Below are 21446 nucleotides of genomic sequence, written 5' to 3'. Positions count from 1 at the left end.
TTACCTTACAAGCAAAGAAGAGAATATTATATGGCACATCTTGTAAGGAACTTGACAGGAGAAGCTTCTCCTGGATTGTCCAGGTGGGCCCTAAATGCAATCGCATGCATCCTTATAGGAGACAGGCAGAAGGATATTAGCCACAGACAGAAGAGGCAAGGAGACACACACAGAGAAGGCAACATGAAGATTGAGGCAGAGACTTGAGTGGGGCAGCCACAAGCCAAGGAACACCTGAGAATGCTGGCAGCCACTGGAAGCAGGAAGAGGCAAGAAACAGATTCTCCCCCAGAGTCTGCAGAGGGACTGCTGCCCTGCCGACACCTTCATTTGAGTCTTCTGGCCTCCAGAACTGGGAGAGAAGAAATTTCTGGTGTTGTAAGCCACCATGTTGTAATGTAATATTTTTACGGCAGCACCAGGAAATGAATACAGGACTCAATGCTATAAGTTCTCTCTCTTTCTCTCTTTTCTCCCTCTCTCATTAGACTCTCAGCTTATTCTGCAGTTTTAGTTTCTCCATATGGCTGAGGAGATGGCTAGTGCAAGTCCCAAAATTGCATCCTCCCAGCTTTAGAACCTTGGCAAGAAGAGAGCGTTTATTTTCCCAAGGTCCATACATCCAAGCCAGGGAAAGATTCTGATTGGTCCTCTTTGTGTCCTGTGCCCCCCACCCTCCTCGGACAAAGCATATTGACGAGGGGGAGGTCCTGTGGTTGGCTGTGTTTGGTTCATGATACCACCCCTCCAACAAGCAGCATACTCTGATTGATAGCTTCACAAACCACATGGTATGGGGGAGGCGGTTTTTCCCAAAAAGGGGCACTGGGCAGACTAAAACAACAAATATCCACCGCAAGGCAGTCGGCCAGATTCCTGGGCTTTTTCCCAGCCTGGGACAATGAGGACGTGTAGGGTCGTGAACAAAAGAAAAACAGACTTGTCCCTGAGATGTGGGACCTTGGCTATTCCCTCCTCTGGCTATTCCCTCCTCTAATCCAGACATAGAAGTAAACAACTGCCTTTGGAATTTATGTGGAGACTGGAAAAGCTGCATGTTTGATTAAAAGGATGGGCCCACTCCCTATAGGTTCTTGTCAGAATAGAACTAGTTTAGGCTGGAGAAGAGGGTGGCCTCAGGGGCCCCATGGGGCACCATGAAGTTAATTGGCAGCATCAGGTTATGGAGTGTTTGGGGCTCTCCTGAGAAGATCCTTGGGGAGAGGTGTTTTCATGGCCAGAACCCAAGGCTGAAGAGAGTCGTTCCTCATTCTCTGGCCACTTCATGTCCCTCTCTTTCTCCCTTCTAGTCTCCCTCTCTCTAATTCCCTCCCCCCTCTTCTTTCTCTCTTCTCCTCTCTGATCTTCCACCTTTGGGAGAAGAAGCAGGACGCTTATGCACCTGCCACGGGCTTTGCAGAAGGCAGTTTATGCTTTCTAATTTTTTTTTATACTTCGAAAAGAAAATGGCTTCCCCTGACTAGTTTTGGTGGAACACTCTATTATCAGCATAATCACTGACATTTATCATAAAACCTCACTGACTGAGATTCTCCCAGGGCCTGGGCTACTCCCTGGGAGTAAATCAAGCACTTTTGAGCAATGACTGGGCTTCTTTCCAACCCCTAGGTATTACTTTTAATGTACCAGCAAAAGCTAAAAATGGAAATGAATAAATGCAGCTGTTTAAAGGAACTGACCTGCATATGAAGGTCATGCAGTAGAATAATTTGGCTCATTAAGAATGTGTGGACGTGGCAGAAAATGCTTATTTTTACTGGCTCTTCATAGTAAATAGAATTTGGGAGTCTGCAAGGATGAGGTAATCAGAAGTGTACTCCATGGACACTGCTTAGTCCGGATGTTCTTGTGGCAGGCCCCTCAGAACACACGGGTAGTGTCGGGAATACACCACCTGCCACCTGGCTAAACACTTCAGAGACTCCCATTCACATGTCCTTGGCTGAGACAGGACTGTGATTAGAGAGGATGGTTTTGTTCCAACACTGTCACCTTCTTAAGGAAAGGATAACCTCTCTTTATCTGGCATGTGACCTTTCAGTTGTACTTGAAGTATTCGGGGCTGTTCAGAGATAGTGCTAAGAGGCATGAGAATGCTTACTCTGGAATGATTGTTCCCTAGTGAGCTTCCTACAGTAAAAGTGGTAAGTGTTGTCTGAGACTATCCAATTTTAGTATTGGGGCTGTTTCCAGCCTTTTTTAAAATTTTATTTTATTATGTTATGTTGGTCACTATACAATACATCATTAGTTTTTGATGTAGAGATCCGTGATTCATTGTTTTCATATAACACCCAGTGCTCCATGCAGTACGTGCCCTCCTTAATACCCATCACTGGGCTAACCCATCCCCCCACCCCCTCCCCTCTAAAACCCTCAGTTTGTTTCTCAGAGTCCATAGTCTCTCATGGTTCATCTCTCCCTCCGATGCCCCCCCTTCATTTTTCCCTTCCTTCTCCTGATGTCTTCCATGCTATTCCTTATGTTCCACAAATAAGTGAAACCATATGATAGTTGACTTTCTCTGCTTGACTTATTTCACTTAGCATAATCTTCTCCAGTCCCATCCATGTTGATGTCAAAATTGGGTATTCATCCTTTCTGACAGCTGAGTAATATTCCATTGTATATATGGACCACATCTTCTTTATCCATTCATCTGTTGAAGGGCATCTCGGCTCTTTCCACAGTTTGGCTATTGGAGACATTGCTGCTATGAACATTGGGGTGCATATGGCCCTTCTCTTCACTACATCTGTGTCTTTGGGGTAAATACCCAGTAGTGCAATAGCTGGGTCATAGGGTAGCTCTCTTTTTAATTTTCTGAAGCACCTCCACACTGTTTTCCAAAGTGGCTGTACCAACTTGCATTCCCACCAACAGTGTAAGAGGCTTCCCCTTTCTCCACAACCTCTCCAACATTTGTTGTTTCTTGCCTTGTCAATTTTTGCCATTCTAATTTGTGTAAAATGGTATCTCAGTGTGGTTTTGATTTGGATTTCCCTGATGGCTAATGATGATGAACATTTTTTCATGCGTCTGTTACCCATTTGTATGTCTTCTTTTGAGAAGTGTCTGTTCATGTCTTCTGCCCATTTTTTGACTTGATTATTTGTTTTTTGGGTGTTGAGTTTGAGAAGTTCTTTATAGATCTTGGATACCAGGCCTTTATCTGTAGTGTCATTTGCAAATATCTTCTCCTATTCTGTGGGTTGCCTTTTTGTTTTGTTGACTGTTTCCTTCGCTGTGCGGAAGCTTTTTTTGTTGTAAAGTCCCAAAAGTTCATTTTTGCTTTTGTTTCACTAGCCTTTGGAGATGTATCTTGAAAGAAGTTGCTGTGGCCGATGTCAAAGAGGTTACTGCCAATGTTCTCTTCTGGGATTTTGATAGATTCCTGTCTCACATTGAGGTCTTTCACCCACTTTGAGTTTATCTTTGTGCATGGTGTTAGAGAATGGTCGAGTTTCATTCTTCTGCATGTGGCTGTCCAATTTCCCCCAGCACCATTTATTGAAGAGACTGTTTTTTCCATTGCATATTTTTTCCTGCTTTGTTGAAGATTATTTGACCATAGAGTTGAGGGTCCATATCTGGGCTCTCTATTCTGTTCCATTGGTCTATATGTCTGTTTTTGTGCTCCTCAGTCTTGGAAGTCTATGGTCAATGTCTTGTTGATCACTGCTTTGTAATATAGCTTGAAATCGGGCAACGTGATGCCCCCAGCTTTGTTTTTCTTTTTCAACATTTCCTTGGCGATTCGGGGTCTTTTCGGATTCCATACAAATTTTAGGATTGTTTGTTCTAGCACTTTGAAAAATGTCATTGGAATTTTGATTGGGATGGCATTGAAGGTATAGATTGCTCCGGGTAGCATAGGCATTTTAACAATGTTTATTCTTTTTTTTTTTTTTAAGATTTTATTTATTTATTTGAGAGAGAGAGAGAATGAGAGACAGAGAGCATGAGAGGAGGAGGGTCAGAGGGAGAAGCAGACTCCCTGCCAAGCAGGGAGCCCGATGCGGGACTCGATCCCAGGACTCCAGGATCATGACCTGAGCTGAAGGCAGTTGCTTAACCAACTGAGCCACCCAGGCCCCCCAACAATGTTTATTCTTTAGCTTTATTTCCAGCCTTTGTTATTAAGAATGGGCTCAAGTTTTCCTTCTTTAAAGGGGGAGGGGAAAATGAATAGCTTCCTTAAGCCTTCAGGGCAATGTTATGCTCTTCCATACAGAATAATGATTAAAATTAAGGTGGGGTATTAGGGATGGGGGAATGGATCACAGACCCCTGGAATTCTTCTCAATCTACGGTTTATGGCACCTTTCCTAGTGTTTTATTTTTTCTAGAGTACCTGCACAGACATAGCATATTCTATTTTCTTTAGTTATAAAATAACCAGAACTAACAAAGAAAGACTTTCTATATTGCTCTTTTAGAAACATGAAATTTACAATTTAATAATTTATACTATGGTATGATTTTTATGCCCTGAATCTTTTTGGGTATTAGCTTTTGATATCTAAAGACCAAGCTTTTGGATCTCAAACTGCTTTTATCTTGCAAAGCCTATTTTGAAACGCAAAAACTGACAGTGTTATTTGCATTTTGTTGTTAACAAGCCTACCCTGAGGCAATGACAACTTCAGGTCTAGGTCAAATGGAGACTGGTCAAGGGACATAAGAAAGTATGAGGAGCGGGTAAGAGGCAAATACATCAGGTTATATTATTTACTCTATATGCCAAGGTGGTATTCATGAATTAGGGGATTTCTTTTGCCAATGTCAAGGTTTTCCTCTATGGATAGGTAAAAGATTTTCCCTTGTAGAGATTCTACTATATGGTAACATCTCATCTACTCGAACTGGGTTGGATGGGACAACCTCCATAATCTAAATACCCCTGGAGATAGGAGACAGCAAGCAAAGCCTCTAAGTTAACCAAAACAGATTTCACAGAAGCCACACACCAAAGATTCATTCATAGACAAGCCCTTAAGCCCTCAAATACTACCTATTTGTTTTTATTTATATATTCAAACAGTCCATTATCAAGTTTCTAGGCTGTGTTGGAGTTCGTAAGTGACCAAAAGATCTGGTTGTATATTGCAAACATCAGGAAAACCCGCCCACAGCATGATAGCAACAGAGGAGTCAGACTACAACAAAAATCAGGAACAAACACTTCAAACATCAATGCCGTCTTGGGAGTTTAGTGTAAAGGTAACATGTCTGAAATTTCTCATTTCTTCCTGTAAGCAGGACTGTGATTGATCAGTGTTATGACGCTCAGTGGGAATTCAGAGGAATCTAATCCAAGTATGAAATATGGAGTTCATAGTTTAATAATATGACTTAATAATAATAGTGTGACATGATTTTATGGCTTTTGGGGGCATTAACTTTTCAAAACTAAAAGTCAGGCTTTTAGATCTCAAAACTCTTCTTTTTTTTTTTTTTGTCTTTTGGCTAAGACTGTTATGGGCTGAATTGCATCCCCCTAAAACTCATGTTAAAACCCTAATCCCCCAGGGTGCCTGGGTGGCTCAGCCGTTAAGTGTCTGCCTTCGGCTCAGGTCATGGTCCCAGGGTCCTGGGATCGAGCCCCGCACCGGGCTCCCTGCTCGGCGGGAAGCCTGCTTCTCCCTCTCCCCCTGCTTGTGTTCCCTCTCTCGCTGTGTCTCTCTCTGTCAAATAAATAAAATCTTTAAAAAAAAACCAAAACACCCTAATCCCCTAAACCTCAGAATGTAGTTGCATTTGAGGATAGAGTCTGTGAAGAGGTGATTAAGTTAAAATGAGGCTATTAAGGTGAGCTCAAATCCAATCTGATTGGTGCTCTTCTTTTTTTTTTTTTTTTTTTAAGATTTTATTTATTTGACAGAGAGAGACACAGTGAGAGAGGGAACACAAGCAGGGGGAGTGGGAGAGGGAGATGCAGGCTTCCCGCCGAGCAGGGAGCCCGATGCGGGGCTCGATCCCAGGTCCCTGGGATCATGACCTGAGCCGAAGGCAGACGCTTAATGCCTGAGCCACCCAGGCGCCCCTGATTGGTGCTCTTCTGAGAAGAGATTAGGACACACAGGGAAACCCAGGGATGTGCACACACCGAGAAAAGACCATGTGGAACCACAGTGGGAAGAGAGTCATCTGGGTGCCAAGGAGTGAGGCCTCAGGAGAAACCAAACCTGCTGATGCCTTGATCTTGAACTTCCAGCCTCCAGAACTGTGAGAAAATAACTTTCTGCTGTTGAAGCCCCCAAGTCTGTGGTGTTCTGGTATGGCAGCCCTGGCAGACTCATACAAAGACTACTTTGAAACCCAAGAATCAACTTCTTTGTTATCTGCATTCTACTGAAAAAAAAAAAAAAAAAAAAAAAAAAGCCCACTGAGGCTTTACAATTTAGTCAAAGAGCAGCCCAGCAGATTTTCCAAGGTCTCCAGGAAGACACAGAACTGACCTCAGTGTTCTCTCTGGGCATGTGGCTTGGGATAGCAGAAAGAACATAAGCCTTCAGGTTCAAATGTAGGCCTCTGCACTTAGAAGATGGGCTATAGTTTAAATTCTCCTTCACTTTTCTGAGCCTCAGTTTGCTTATTTATAAAACACAGAGGAGCTGTAAAAATTACATGAGATTACATTCAGGCTGCATATATAAAATTCCCAGCACGGGTCTGGCACATAATAGGCAAAAAGCAAATATGGTTCTATTACTAGTTCTACTCACCTTATCATGACCTTGTCATACCTTGGTATTCTCTGTTGAAAAAGGGCGGGGCAAGCATGATATTTTTAAAATAGGTTTTTAGCCTTATGTATTAAGATTCAAATATCTGGGTGGTTAAAGGGATGAGCATTAGGTGTTCAGAATGCTGGATTATCCAGAACTGTACTCCAAAGGCTGTCAAGAGTTGGGATTTGGGCATAAATATTTTGTGTCCTCTGAACTGTTTTTAATCCCTATTCTCCTTGTTTAGTCTTCCACTCCAAGCGCCCCAGTTCTCTCATATATACTTCACAGCTTCTCAGAACCCCTCAAAACTTTCTTTTTACCATATTTTATTCTTTTTGATGTTTTCTGAAATGTCTATAATGGCTTAAACCAAGAAAAGAAAATACATCAGAAAATCTACCAAGAGGCTAGGTAAGAAAGTCCGTGATGAATTTAGTCGCTTGGTTATTGCCGAGCTTGATGGAGGGCGTTGAGCTGAGCGACAGTGGCTCATGCCAGAGCCTGCGGCAGGAGGAGTGACAGAGAAGCGAGACAGACACACAAGGGCGAGTGTGGGAAGGGAGCTGGATTAGGAGAAGCCCTCTCTCAAATGGGATGTATTTATAGGTGGAAGGAAGTAGCTCCTAGAGAGGGCAAGATGATAGAAATAAAGACAAGAGAGCAAGGACTGGGGGAGGCAGGAAGAACTGTGTTGAGGCCCACACGGGTGAGGAGGCTCGCCTGGCGCAGGAGGGCTGCAAGCTCTTCCTCTGGGACAGGCGGGCAGGAGGAACATTCAGGACATAATAGTAAGGTTAGAGGATGAGGGAGGAGGAATTGAGGGGTTCCTGTCTGATAGCTCATTTTCTTTGTGACAAATGATCTCTACCGCTGAGGTTGAGGGGATCAGGCTGGATAAAGGGCTTATGGAGAGTGTGTGGAGTTATCAACACAGAGAATGAGAAAGGACAATTGATAAGGATGAGTGAAACCATTGCTAGTCAGGGCTGAGATCAAGGTTGAGAGAAAATAGGGTTGTAGAGACAACTGTGAGTCACTAAAGGTTTTCGAGGAGAGGAATGTGATAATAAATGTATTTTAGGACATTTTAAAGTGCTGGTAAACCAGATGTTGCAGGTAAGCTTTGCCAAATTTGGGGATGACTGATAATGGACCCAAAGAAGGGATGATAAGCGGGGTCCTTTTAAAGGAAGGCCATCTAGACCTTTATAAAAAGAGAGATGTCATTTCTCCTTGGGACACTATGATGATCAAGGATGCTAATCCCTGGAGACTGGAAGCCTGGAGAAGATTTTGGGACTGTTTTACTTTCTGTTCCTGTCAGTGTCACCCCAGGAAAAGATCTTTACCCCATTGATGATAATCGCTTCTAGTTTCCATTTTTTCTTACACCTCCAAGCCAACCTCATAGCATCCCCTTGGAGATAACCAGCCCTAGCCAGTTGGCTTCCTCTCCTCAGAGATGTGAGTTGTAGCTTAGAGGGTCCCTCCTCTGAGCTCAGGAGACACCAACACTGACAGGCAACCCCCAGGGCTGGGCCCCAGCTCAGCAAACCTGTCCTTTAAGCTTCTAGACTCTGATAACCCGGACCTTTTCCCTTTCCCCCTTAGCTCTAGGGAGAATAGCTGCTTCCCGCAATTCTATGTTCCCTCAGTGTTCCCCCTTTACCTTCCAGTCCCCAACACCTGCTTACCCAGTTTCTTCAGGTAAATTCTTTCTGTAAAAAACCATACTGTTTTTTGTTTTCTTGATTAAATCCTTAGTATAGAGTCACTGCATTAGTTTGCTATGGCTGCTGTAAGAGATTACTCCAAACTGGGTGGCTTAAGCAACAGAAATGTATTGTCTCACAGTTCTGGAGGTTAAAAGTCAAAGATCAAGGTGTCGGCAGGCTTGGCTCCTTTTGAGGACTGGGAGGGAAGGTTGTAAATGGCCATCTTCTTATGTCGCCTACACCATCTTCCCTCTATGTGTGTCTGTCTCCAAATTTCCCCTTTCTATAGATACCAGTCATATTGGATTAGAGCTCACTCTAATGACCTCACTTTAACTTGATTATCTCTGTAAAGTTTCTATCTCCAAATAAAGTTACGTTCTGAGGTACTCGGGGCGAGGACTCCACCATACAAATACCGCAGGCTGTGGCGGGAGGACACAATTCACTCTCTAGCAGGGGCCTTCAGCATCGGGAATAGCAATTCGAGAAAACGGTGGGTTTAGCATTTGGTTAGCCCGCTTCTAGCTCCATGTCCTTGGGCGAGTAACTTAGTCTCTCAAAACCTCAATTTTTATCCTTTATGAAATGGATATAGTAATTCCTACATCAAAAATTAAATGAGATAATATTTTTTAAAATCTCAAGTTCTCCTCTCCCTCCTTCTCTCTCTCTCTGTCTTTTTCTTTTTTTTTTTTCTTTTTGCATTTTTCTCGGAGAAGATAAACATGTCACTCCTTCATCTAGCCCTGCTCACTGTAGTATTCTTATCCTATTGGGATGAAAAGATAGAGGGAGGGCTGTGTTCAGCCCTGGAAAAGCCACGCCTGCACCAACAGCTCTCTCCAACCCTTATTCTAACTCAAGTGGTACCACGAGGGCTTCCTCCTGGCCGCCCTTTGCTCCGTAACTTATTTCTCTGTTCCCCTTAACTCGATTTGGGTGTGTCCCTGTTAGAGACCCTACTTTCCCCAAACAAGTCTTGGCCAAGTATCTTGCTGCTCACCATACCCCACCTCTCAGGGGAGAGAGCTTTTCCACACACTTTGTTTAGAAATCCTTGTTCCTAGAAACTGACAAGCTGTGAGTTTCTTAAAATGTAATGATTACCTATGAACAGTACAGCTAAATATAGTCATGCAAAATGCAGTATTTTGAAACAGAACATTGTTTAAACAAAATTTTGTATAGTTTTCTACCCTGTGGGGATACAGGGAGAGGTCTCTGTGAAGTCTGTATTACATAACATTTTGAAAAGAAATAGAATTTTTAGAATGGTATGTACCAACTTGACTGGGCCACGGGGTGCCCAGATACTTGGCCAAGCACTGTTCTGGTTGTTTCTGTGAGGGTGTTTTTGGATTAGGTTAACATTTAAATCAGTAGAGTGGGTAAAGTAGATTGCCCTTCCTAATGTGGGTGGGCCTCACCCAATTATTTGAAGGTCTGCATAGAACAAAAAGGCTGACATTTACAAGTAAGAGAATGTCTCCTGCCTGGGACTACCTTTGACCTGGGAGATCAACTTTTTCCTGACTTTGGACTCAAACTAAAACATCAGCTCTTTCCGGGTCTTGAGACTGCTGACCTTCAGAATGGAACTGCACCTTTGGCTCTCCTGGTTCTCAGGCTTTCAGACTCCTACTAGAACTACACCTTTGGTTCTCAGGGTCTCTAGCTTGCCTACTCACTCTGCAGATCTTGGGACTTGTCAGTCTCCATAACCACGTGAACCAATGTTTGATATTAAATCATATATATATATATATACACACACACACATATATATACATATGTATATATATATATACATATATACATATACACATACACACACATCTCACTGGGTCTGTTTTTCTGGAGAACACTGTTTCAGACTGGAAAGAATTTTAGCAGTGCTTCTCAAACTCCAATATGAATACAAATCACACGGCATCTTGTTAAAAATGCAGATTCTGATTCAGGATGTCTGGGGTGGGGACTAAGATTCTGCACTTCTAAAAAGTTCCCAGGTGATGCTGATGCTGTTTGTCCACCGACCACACTGAATACCAAAGCTTTAGGGATCATAAAGCAGAGGTTCTCAACTTGGCTGCACATTAGAATTTTCTGGAGTGCTTTTAACAAATATTCATGCCTGATTCCCAAACCCAAGATGTTTAACTAATTTAACTGGTCTGTGTTTGGGCTCAAGCAGCAGTGTCTTTTTTTTTTTTTTTTTAAGTATCCCAGGTGATTCCAATGTGCAGCCAGGGTTGAGAATCGGTACTCTTGCCCAGAGTTCCTCAAAACTTTTATATGTATAGGAATCACCTGGGAATCTTGTTAAAATGCAGATTCTGAGCTTGGAACCTGAGATTCTGCATTTCTAAAAGCTTCTAGGTCACTTCAGGGCTGCTGGTCCACAAACCACATTTTGAGTAGAAATGGTCTAATTCAGTGTTTCTCAACCATGGCATTATAGACATTTTGGATCAGATAATTAGGGGGCTATCCTGTGCATTGTAAGATGTTTAGTTGCATTCCTGGCCTCTACCAGATGTCAGTAGCACGGTCCCTCACCTTGGACCAGTTGCGACAACTAAAAATGTCTCTGGACATTGTCAAGTATTCCCTGAGGGGCAAAATCACCACTACTATCAATATCCCTGCCCATGTTGGTCTAAACCAACCTCCTTATTTTATTGGAAACTGAAGTCCTTTTACAATGTCCCCATCTTCTGAGGATCTCAGTATCTCTAGATATTTGAAAGCTGACAGATCACAAAGATGATAGCTGCCTCAAATGGAGTGTGGTAGGTCGAATAATAGCCCCCACCCCAGGATGTCCATGTCCTATTCCTGAAACTTTTGAATATGTTACTTTACATGGCAGAAGAGGCTGTACAGATATGATTAAGTTAAAGACCTGGAAACAAGGAGATACTTCTGGATTATCCACGTTGACACAATGTAATCACTAAGGAGTAGGAGATACAACGATGAAAGCAAGGTCAGAGAGAGAGAGATTAGAAGATGCTATGCTCTTGGCTTTGAAGGTGGAAGAAGGGACAACAATGCAGACATTGAAGGTGGAAAGTCACAGGGAATAGATTCTTCCCTAGAGCCTCTAGAAGGAATGCTTCCTTGCCTACACCTTGATGATGGCCCGGGGATGCCCATTTCAGATTTTGAAACTTCAGAATCATAAGACAATAAATATGTGTTGTTTTAGGCCAATAGGTTTGTGGTAGATTGCTACAGCAGCAAGAAACTAAATGCACAGGGCAAACAGTCCTTTGTTGTGGGGGAACCTTTTTTGTAAGGTTGCACTTGGGTGGAATGGAGTAGATGGGAAGGCAACTGAGGAAGCTGAACAGACTCTGAATTGGGAGGAAATTAATAACATTGTTCCAAGTTAAGAGTACTGAATGGACAATTCCATGTGGGCCAAGGCAAGGCCAGTGGGAACAGATGGACAAGGCATACACTTGGCAGATTAGGGCAGAGTGCATTGAGTGTATGTGTGGGGCCATAGAACATCAGCTCACTGTTTCTGAGTTATGGGCTCAGCGGGCTTGGACAGGGCTTTGTCATCCTCAAAATTTGCATATTAGAATCACCTGGGAAGATTTTGAAACTCCTGCTGTTCAGGATGCATTTCATACCAATTAAGTAAAGCTCTCTGGGGGACTTCAGTAGTTTTCAAAACTTCATGTGATTCCAATGTGAAGCCACATTTAGAAGGGGAACAGATGAGGGACAGACCAATAAATACACTGAACTCTAAATTAATTTGTTTCTGGAACAATAGTCCTTTGGTACTTTGGTTTGGCTATGTTCTAGGGGAGAATAATATGCATAAGAATCGTTGTACCACCTGATGCCCCACAGCTGGCAAGTGGTGGAGTAAGGATAAGGACACAAGCAGGTTTATATAGGTGAGTCCAACCACAAGGTAGTGGGGACCTCACCAGAAGGGCAGGGCATTGGGAAGAGAAGAAAACTGGGAATATTGAGGGCCAGGGCTGAGAGTGAGAGTGAGGGTAGGTATCCAAAATCATGGCATCCAGAGAAATTGGGTGAATTTACACTTGTGCTGGACTTAAGGTCAATATCAATAAAACAAGGGAAAGTCTCCAAGAACCCATGAACCACCAGAGCCTTCATGGGTGTAACTTTCCCTGGTATTTCAGGGAATATCTTAGAGAGATACTTCCAGAAACCCCCCCTAACCTCCAAGCCCAAGTTAGAGCCTCCCTTTTAAAGCACTTATTAGCCTGCCATGTTTAATCCTTCGGCCTGTGGTATGATGCTTAAATGATCCTCCATGCCCTCAGGTTAAATGTGATTTATGTAAAAGCAATGCTATGTCCTCTGCGTAGAGTATCTTTATTATTTTATAGCCTCTGGATAATGCAAAAACATGCTATTTGTGGCAGAGTAAGAAAGAATATCTTGAGCTTTGATGTTAAGGAAAAGGAAAATGGGAATTACAACCAGTGTAGGTAATTAAGCTAAAGTTGGGTAATGTGCCCAAGGGCCTTTCTTTGTCCAGATAGGACCTCACTTCCCAACTCCCACCCCAGGCTGGCCATTGCCACCATCAGGGAGTGTGTGTCAGCAGTGCCTAGAGGAGATCCCAGAATTCGTGCCTGCCAAGCATCTCCAGTTGATAGCGTGTATCCTTTTCTGACAGCTACAGCCTTTTAGCCTACAACAGCCAAGTAAAATTTGCATATAATCTATTTGAGTGTTACTCCTTACCTATTCTAAAGCTGTCTTCTTTTGGACTCGTGACCACTTTTTACTCAATGTTATACTTGCCTGTTTAATGGCTTAAACCTTCTACTAAACCCGAATTTTTAAGGTGACAGAGAACTCTATCTTCTGTACTCCTATATTTTCATCATGAGTATAGTGCCTATTACACAGTAAGTGCTAATTTATGTTTGTTGAATGATTTAGAATGAAGATGAGCTTTTGGCATGTTGAGTTTGAGACCCGACCTCGAAGTAAAGATACCTGCTAAGCAGTGGGTTGTGTGAGGCAAAAGCTCAGGAGTTTGTTCTGAGCTGGAGTTAGAGAAGATGGTGAATCCATGGACAGGAATGAGGTCACTAAGTCAAAAATGTCTAGAGCAGGGCATTATTGACATTTTGGGCTGGATAATTCTTCATTGTGGGAGGCTGTCCTATGCCTGGTAGGATGTTTAGCGGCTTGCCTAAACTCTACTTACTAGATGCCAGTAACACCTCCTAACTTGTGACAACCAAATACGTCCCCAGATTTTGTCAAATGCTGCCTGGAGGGCAAAACTGCTCCTGGCCCAGGGTGACAAAAGCATTGGAAGGCCGCACTTATTTGTGTGCATGCCCCCCAATACTTGTAGAGTATAGATAGTAGAGTGTCTATAGTATAGTGGGGTATAGAGTCACATGAGGGGCTCTTCCTCATTGCTTCATGATCTCACCTCTGCGTCCATCCGCTTCCTCCAACCCAGACACTCACTTTGATTTTGGAAGTCGCAATGTGACATCAACAGAAGCAGTAATTATGACCATGCTGCATAGTATTAAAAAAAAAAGAGAGAAAGTCATGTTTTCAGTCCTGTAAAACTGGGACTCTCTTCCCTAGCCTCATTTCATGAAAGAAGAATGCCTCCTTGCTGAGTGGGATTCCCTTCCTGAGGTGCTTCACAGATCCTTTGAACTCTTGGGTCCCTGGATAGGGGCTGAGACTTCTGAGAGAACGTTGGTCTGCCTGGGGCTGGGGTGGTTCCGAGGAAGGAGTTGGAGCAGGTGCCAAATAAGATATTTCTTCGGAGGCTCCACACGTCAGCCTTTTCCTTTCCCACTTGGAAATATGTGCTGAGCTAACCACACAATAGCCTCAGTCAGGCCAGTGAGTGATGTTTCCCAAGATGTATTTAATTATTGGAATACTGCACATAAGTTCAAGTCTTAAAATGAATTCACTCTGCTTCTCAAACTATAGGAACATGAGAAATAAAGTCACATGGCAACTCAGAGAGGGTAGATGTATGTTATAGCAACATTGGTAGGATGTTTGGAGGGCTTCCCTTTAGAGTCTATTGGGAGCAGGACAGGAAGGGGATGGCTTTCCTCCCTATTCCCCTTTCTGTATCTCCCAGAATATTTGCCATGTTTGGAAAAACTTCATTTTGATATTTTTGGACAAAAAAAATCAAACTTATCTAAGAAAATACTGCCTCTTTTCTGTTTATGGTACTAAGCAGCTCATTTTTCACTGTCTCCTGATGAAATATTCATTATAACATGAAAAGAATCACAGTTTGAAAGTAAGAAACATAGAAGGAGCCAGTGGTCTCTGTCAAAAGAGCAGTATAATGAGGAAAAGATAGAGCTTGGAACCACAGGTTGGTAAATAGCTGACTGCCAGCCAGGATAATAATCCTAAAGACAAGTAAGGGGGGCTGTGGGTACACACAAGAGGTACTCTAGCTGAGATGGAGTCAGGGGAAGTGTCCCAGAAGGAGATGTCATGTAAGCAGATGGGATTTATCTAGGTGAAGGGTATGGTTGGTGGGATGGGTGGGGAGTGGGGATTCCAAGCCAAAGGCAATTCAGAGGACCATAGAGGAGAGAGACCACGGACTGGAAGCAATTTAGTCTGGCTGGAGTAGATAGTGTCAAGTATGCGGGTGCGGAATGCTAGCAGAAGAGGTTAGAGAGGTGTGACTAGAGGAATCCCTGTAAGAAATTCTTTGGTTAGGAGCAGGAGCCAGCTGGAAGCCAGGTCTAGAGATACAGGTATCTCCAGCATTGGAGCCTAGTATGGCCTTAGCAAGAAAGCCCCTTGGGGGCACCTGGGTGGCTCAGTTGGTTAAGCGACTGCCTTCGGCTCAGGTCATGATCCTGGAGTCCCGGGATCGAGTCCCACATCAGGCTCCCTGCTTGACAGGGAGTCTGCTTCTCCCTCTCCCACTCCCCATTTGTGTTCCCTCTCTCGCTGTCTTTCTCTGTCAAATAAATAAATAAAATCTTAAAAAAAAAAAAAAAAGAAAGCCCCTTGGGCTTCCTGCTGACTCTAACCCAGAGATCAGGCTCAGTAAGTAGCTAGCAGGCCTCCAGAGTAGGGTTTTGGTCTTGGCAGGTGGTGGAGTTGGATTTCTTGAGCTCTGCATGGGCACAGATGTGTCTAGTCATACTGTAGTTCCAGGGCCAGACTGAACTTTGCTCCAGGGATGGTAGGAAGTGCTCTGAGGGAAAAATCTCTTCTCTAGTTTGGCCAAGTCCGTGATTTCACCAGACACCTTAAGAGATCCTAACTCAGTACTCTGAGTCTCTCCCTGCAGCCGCCTTGCCTACAGCACTTCCACTCCCCTCCACACCTACACAGTTGGCCCTCCGCTCCTTAGGATCCCTGCCAGCACCCACCACATGGGACTCCTATTAGAATTCCATTAAATTTGGGGCGCCTGGGTGGGTCAGTCGTTAAGCGTCTGCCTTCGGCTCAGGTCATGGTCCCAGGGTCCTGGGATGGAGCCCCGCGTTGGGCTCCCTGCTCAGCGGGAAGCCTGCTTCCCCCTCTCCCACTCCCCCTGCTTGTGTTCCCTCTCTGTATGCAAATGAATAAACTCTTAAAAAAAAAAAAAGAATTCCATTAAATTTAAGAGGAATACCTTCAGTTATAAAGTAAGTCATGGAGATGTAATGCAGAGCATAGAGAATATAATCAATAATATTGTAATAACGTTATATGGTGACAGATGGTAGCTACCCTTATCATGGGGATCATTTTGTAATGTATAAAAATATCAAATCACTATGATGTACACCTGGAACTAATAGGATACGGTATGTCAATTGTGCCTCAATAAAAAAGAATTCAGAGCCAGAGGGAGTTTGCAGAGCAAGGTATCCAGGTTCTTCATTTAACAGCTGAGGAGACACAATCTACAGCTGAGAGCTGTTGGAGAAAACCATTCCCTGCTATGCAGGCGGAGTAACAGAGAAAGCCTGCCTGCAGCGAGAGAGGCCATGAAGCAGAGAGATGTTCAGAAGGGAGCAGAGTTGAGAGATGGTGAAAGAGGACACCCGGGTTGCCTGGTTCCATCTGTCTTTGATGTCCAGCTGCTTGCCTGCCTTCGGGCTCCATGAGGTCCCCTGGACCCTAATGACAAATTCCCCTTTCCCTTATGGTAGCTAAAGTCAGTTTCTGTTACATGTATGTCTGTTACTTCACATATATAATGAATCAGGATTCAGGCATGGAAAGTCACTTGTAAGAGAAAAAGGTGACTTTCCAGCTGAAATTAAGTATTGGTGTTAGTTTCTCGAGACTGCTGTAAAAAATGACCAGAGTCTTTGTGGCTTGAAACTAGAAAAATGTATTTTCTCACAGTTCTGGAGCCAGAAGTCCAAAATCAGTATCACGGGGCTGAAATCATAATATCAACCGGCCCATGCTCACTCCAGGACCGTGCTCCTTCCAGAAGCTCTAGGAGACAATATGTTTCTTGCCTCTTCCAGCCTCTAGTGGTTGCAGCCATTCCTTGACTTGCGGTCACTTTAGTCTCCGCCTTTTGTCTTCTGTCTGTGCATTGAATCTCCCTACTCTTTTTTTTGTTAGTCACCATACAGTACATCATTAGTTTTTGATGTAGTGTTCCATGATTCATTTTGTGCATATAACACCCAATGCTCATTACAACACGTGCCCTCCTTAATACCCATTTCCCAGCTACCCCATCCCCTCACCCCCTTCCCCTCTGAAACCCTCAGATTGTTTCCGGAGTCCAGAGTCTCTCACGGTTGGTCTCCCTCTCCAATTTCCCCCCCTTCAGCTTTCCATTCCTTCCCCTAATGTCCTCCATGCTATTCCTTATGTTCCACATATGAGTGAAACTATATGATAATTATCTTTCTCTGCTTGACTTATTTCACTTAGCATAATCTCCTCCAGTTCCATGCATGTTGATGCAAATGGTGGGTTGAATCTCCCTACTCTTATAAGGACACTTGTGATTGCATTTAAGGTCTTGCCAGATAATCCAGGATAATCCTCCATCTCAAGATACTTAATGTAATCCCATCTGCAAAGACCCCTTTTGCCATATTAGGTAACATTCACAGATTTTACAGATTAGAATGTGGATGTCTTTCAGGGGAACATTATTCAGCCTACCACATTTGGGATATTAAAAAAAAATGCCAATTTTAAACGGTGATAGCTGACAGTGGAATGGTAAAGAAAGGTGGAGCCAATGAAAGCTTCAGGTCAGATAAAGGCACCCAGACCCAAAGAACATAGGATCTGACCCTCCAGGTTGTCATCGGCCCCTGGAGGAGATGGATAGATGTTGTTAGATCCTGGTCCAGGCACCAGCCATCACGAACACTCCTGCTAGCATCCCTTGTTCCGATTTCAAGGAACTTTCTAATAATTTGGCTGCTTATGTAGATTAACCAACAGTGACAGAATGGTCTGATCTCTACACCAAAGTATCTAGTTTGTGGGATCATTATATTTCTCATTGTAAATGTAAAAATCAGAATTCTGTTGTTGTTTTGTTTTTTTGCTCGTTAGTTTCTATGAGTTTGGGTAACATGTATCAGGCTCTGAGATGCAGGCTGTCTAGTTTATAAACTCAGAAATATAATTTGCCATCATACTAATAGTAAATCCATCCCGTGTAGGGGCAGTCAAACTGAGTTGTAATAGCTTGGTCCTAATTCCAAATTCCTAAAGAGTTAATTTAAAAAAACAAAGTCAATTTCCTACCCTGGAACAACCAACTGTGACTAGGGAAGGAGGCTCCTTTGAATATACTGCTTTTATTTTGTGCTTATTAGGGAGGGATAGGTTAAAAGTTGGAGAATATGGCAAACAAAGGACATAATCGTCCCCTGCAGTCTGCGTCATACTTAAATTCTCAGAGGGCGTTCTATTTCCAAATGCTTCCTGTACCATCTACTAAGTCTTCTTCATGATTATGGATTTGTGTGTATTCTCAGGATTCATGGTAAAACTACAGTTTCTCCTTCCTCCCAAGTATTCTTACTGCTACCTAATTAATTTCTATGAAATACCTTTGATTTATAATCTACAATGACTATTACTCATACACAATCTCTGTGTTTTTAGTCTTATCTATGTATCGCCTGTATTTTATTGCTTAATATTTTTAAAAAATCAAGTCACTCTATAATTAAATACATTAACTAAAAAAAAAAAAAAAAAAACTCTCTCTACCGTAAATGAAAAACTCATATCACTTTCCTTAAATAGAAGGTAATCATACAAATAAATGTAGCAGGATGTTAGAATGTGGTTTCCCACCACTGTTTTGACTGAGGCCCCAGTGCAATACACAATATACAATAGATATATTACCATAGTATAGATGGACTCCTCCCATGCAAGTTTACAAAGGAAAATGTGGAGAACTGGTTTCATGGTTTTTGCATCCCTTAGTCAGAACAATGATATTTAAAATGAGTCGGAGGGTAGAGGGAGAGGAAGATCTCCTAGGAGGAGTCTGAAGGATCTCCTAGGAGGGGTCTGGTGCTAGAGACCCAAGGGGAGGACTGCCATCTCTTCCAAGCTAGTGTGACAAGCTTCATTAAGACCACACAGAGAGACATAGAAGGTGTTCCCTGCCATTAGGGGACATAGAGTAATGGCAACTGACGCTATCTAAGAACGGGTGGAGGTGGCTAGAAAGTTAGGATTGGGCTGTACTAGCAGAGTTTTGAGGACAAGGGAGGTGTGACCATTTCCTATGGACCAGATGTAGGCCACTTGGGAGAGAAACAGCTGGAGTGTAGTCAGATCATCTTGGGCATTTCCAATGGAATGTCCAGGAGGAACTCCAGCAAGAAGAACTAGGGGGAAATGCTGGCTTCTCAGAGACTGTGAAAGGAGTCATCAGTGACTAGACTAGAGATGCTTGAGTTAAGTGCCCTGCAACAGGGAGTGATAGAAATCTCTATGAAATGGCCCAGGCAAAAAGGAGCCCTCTAGCATGAATGATGCCTCAGCAGAGGTGGCCCTGGCATTTGGGTGCTGGTTTGTATACTCATGTGTGCACCCACTAAGCCCTGAGCAATTTTTATTTTTGCCATTTTATTTTCTATTTTCTCTCTCTGATTTTCATTTCTCTGGGTTTTTTTTTTCTTGCCTTCCTATGGACCACTTGAACATTTTTTAGAATTCCGTTTTGATTTATCTGTAGTAATCTTGAGTATATCTCTTTGCATAGCTTTTTTAGTAATTGCTCTAACAATTACATTATAGATATCTAATGTGTCATCTGTTGGTGTCATCAGTTTGCCAGTTTGAATAATGTTAGAAAAGCCATACCTCCCTTTATATCCCTTTACCCTTCCCCATTTATAATATAGTTGTCTTAAATATTTTACATTTTTAAAAAAGATTTTATTTATTTATTAGAGAGAGAACATGAGCAGAGGGAGGGGCAGAGAGAGCCAGACAAGCAGGCTCCCCACTGAGCAGGGAGCCCAACACGAGGCTCGATCCCAAGACCCTGAGATCATGACTTAAGCTGAAGGCTGATGCTTAACCGACTGAGCCACTCAGGCACCCCTTAAATATTTTACATTTAGAACTATATCAGTGTTACAACTTTTGCTGTACTTGTCAAACATAATTCTGAAAACTCAAGAGAATAAAAGTCTATTGTATTTACCCATTTTTCCTCTTTGCTGATGTCCTAAGGTTTCTTCTTTTATTGTTTCCTTTCTGGTTAGAGAATTCTGTTTAGCCATTCTTTTAGTGTGGTTCTTCTGGCGACAAATTCTCTTAGTTTCCCTTCACCTGAGAATGTCTCGATTTCCCCCTTACTTCCTGAAAGATATTTTTGTGGAGTATAGGACTCTGGAATTGAAAATTCTTTTCTTTCAGCACTTAAAAGTACTGTGCCACTCTCTTTTGGCCTTTATGATTTCTGATGAGAAATCTGCTGCTATACAAATTGTTTTTCTGCTATAGGTAGGGTGTCATTTTTCTCTGGCTGCTTTCAAGAAATTTTCTTTGCCTTTAGTTTTATGAAGGTTAATTATGATATGTCTTAGCATGGCTTTCTTTGGGTACATCCTATTTGGAGTTTCCTAAGTTTCTTGAATCTGGAGGTATATGTATCTTGCCAAGTCTGGGATGTTTCCAATTATTATTTCTTTAAATAATTTTTCAGCCCCATCGTTTTTCTTCTCTTCTGGGACTCTGATGATACAAATGTTAGGTCTTTTCTTATGATTCCACAAGTCTAAGGTTCTGTTCAATCTTTCCAGTCTATTTTTTCCCCCTGTTGTAAAGATTGAGTAAAATAAAGATTGGGTAATTTCTATTTTTTCTAACTTTTATGTTATTGTTTCTCTCCTATGTCCCACCCCACCCCCCCCCCAGCCCTAATCTGCTGTTGAGCCCATCAAATGAGATTTTTATTTTGGCTATTGCATTTTCAGTTCTAAAGTTTCCATTTGGTTCTTCTTTATGTCCTCTGTTTCTTTGCTGAGACTTTCTATTGTTTGCCTGAGATTTTCTAGTTTTCATTTGTTTCAAACATATTTCTAATTGCTCACTGAAGCATTTTTTATCATGGCTACTTAAAAATCTTTGTCAGATAATTCTAACATCTCTGTTATCCCGGTGTTGGCATTTATTGATCATCTTTTTTTCCCATTCAGATTGAGATATTCCAGGTTCTTGGTATGATGTGTGATTTTTTTATTGACATCTGGACATTTTCATATTATGTTACGAGTCTCTTGATCTTATTCAAACCTTCTATTTTGTCTGGCTTTTTAGGACATGCTCTGGCAGGAGAAAGGCACTGCCACCTTGTTACTGCCAGGTGGAGGTAGACGTCGAGGTTCCCCACTCAGTTTCCACTGATACCCAAGGTGATTGAGCCTCTTGCTACTGTGGGACAGAGTTGGGAGTTCCGATTCTCCATGTGGTTTCCACCATCACTGTGGTGGAGGTGTCTTGG

The sequence above is a fragment of the Mirounga leonina genome, unplaced genomic scaffold (assembly GCF_011800145.1).
Source record: "Mirounga leonina isolate KUSES-001 unplaced genomic scaffold, KU_Mleo_1.0 Mir_115, whole genome shotgun sequence".
NCBI classification, from domain to species: Eukaryota; Metazoa; Chordata; class Mammalia; order Carnivora; family Phocidae; genus Mirounga; species Mirounga leonina.
This window is presented reverse-complemented; position numbering follows the sequence as displayed.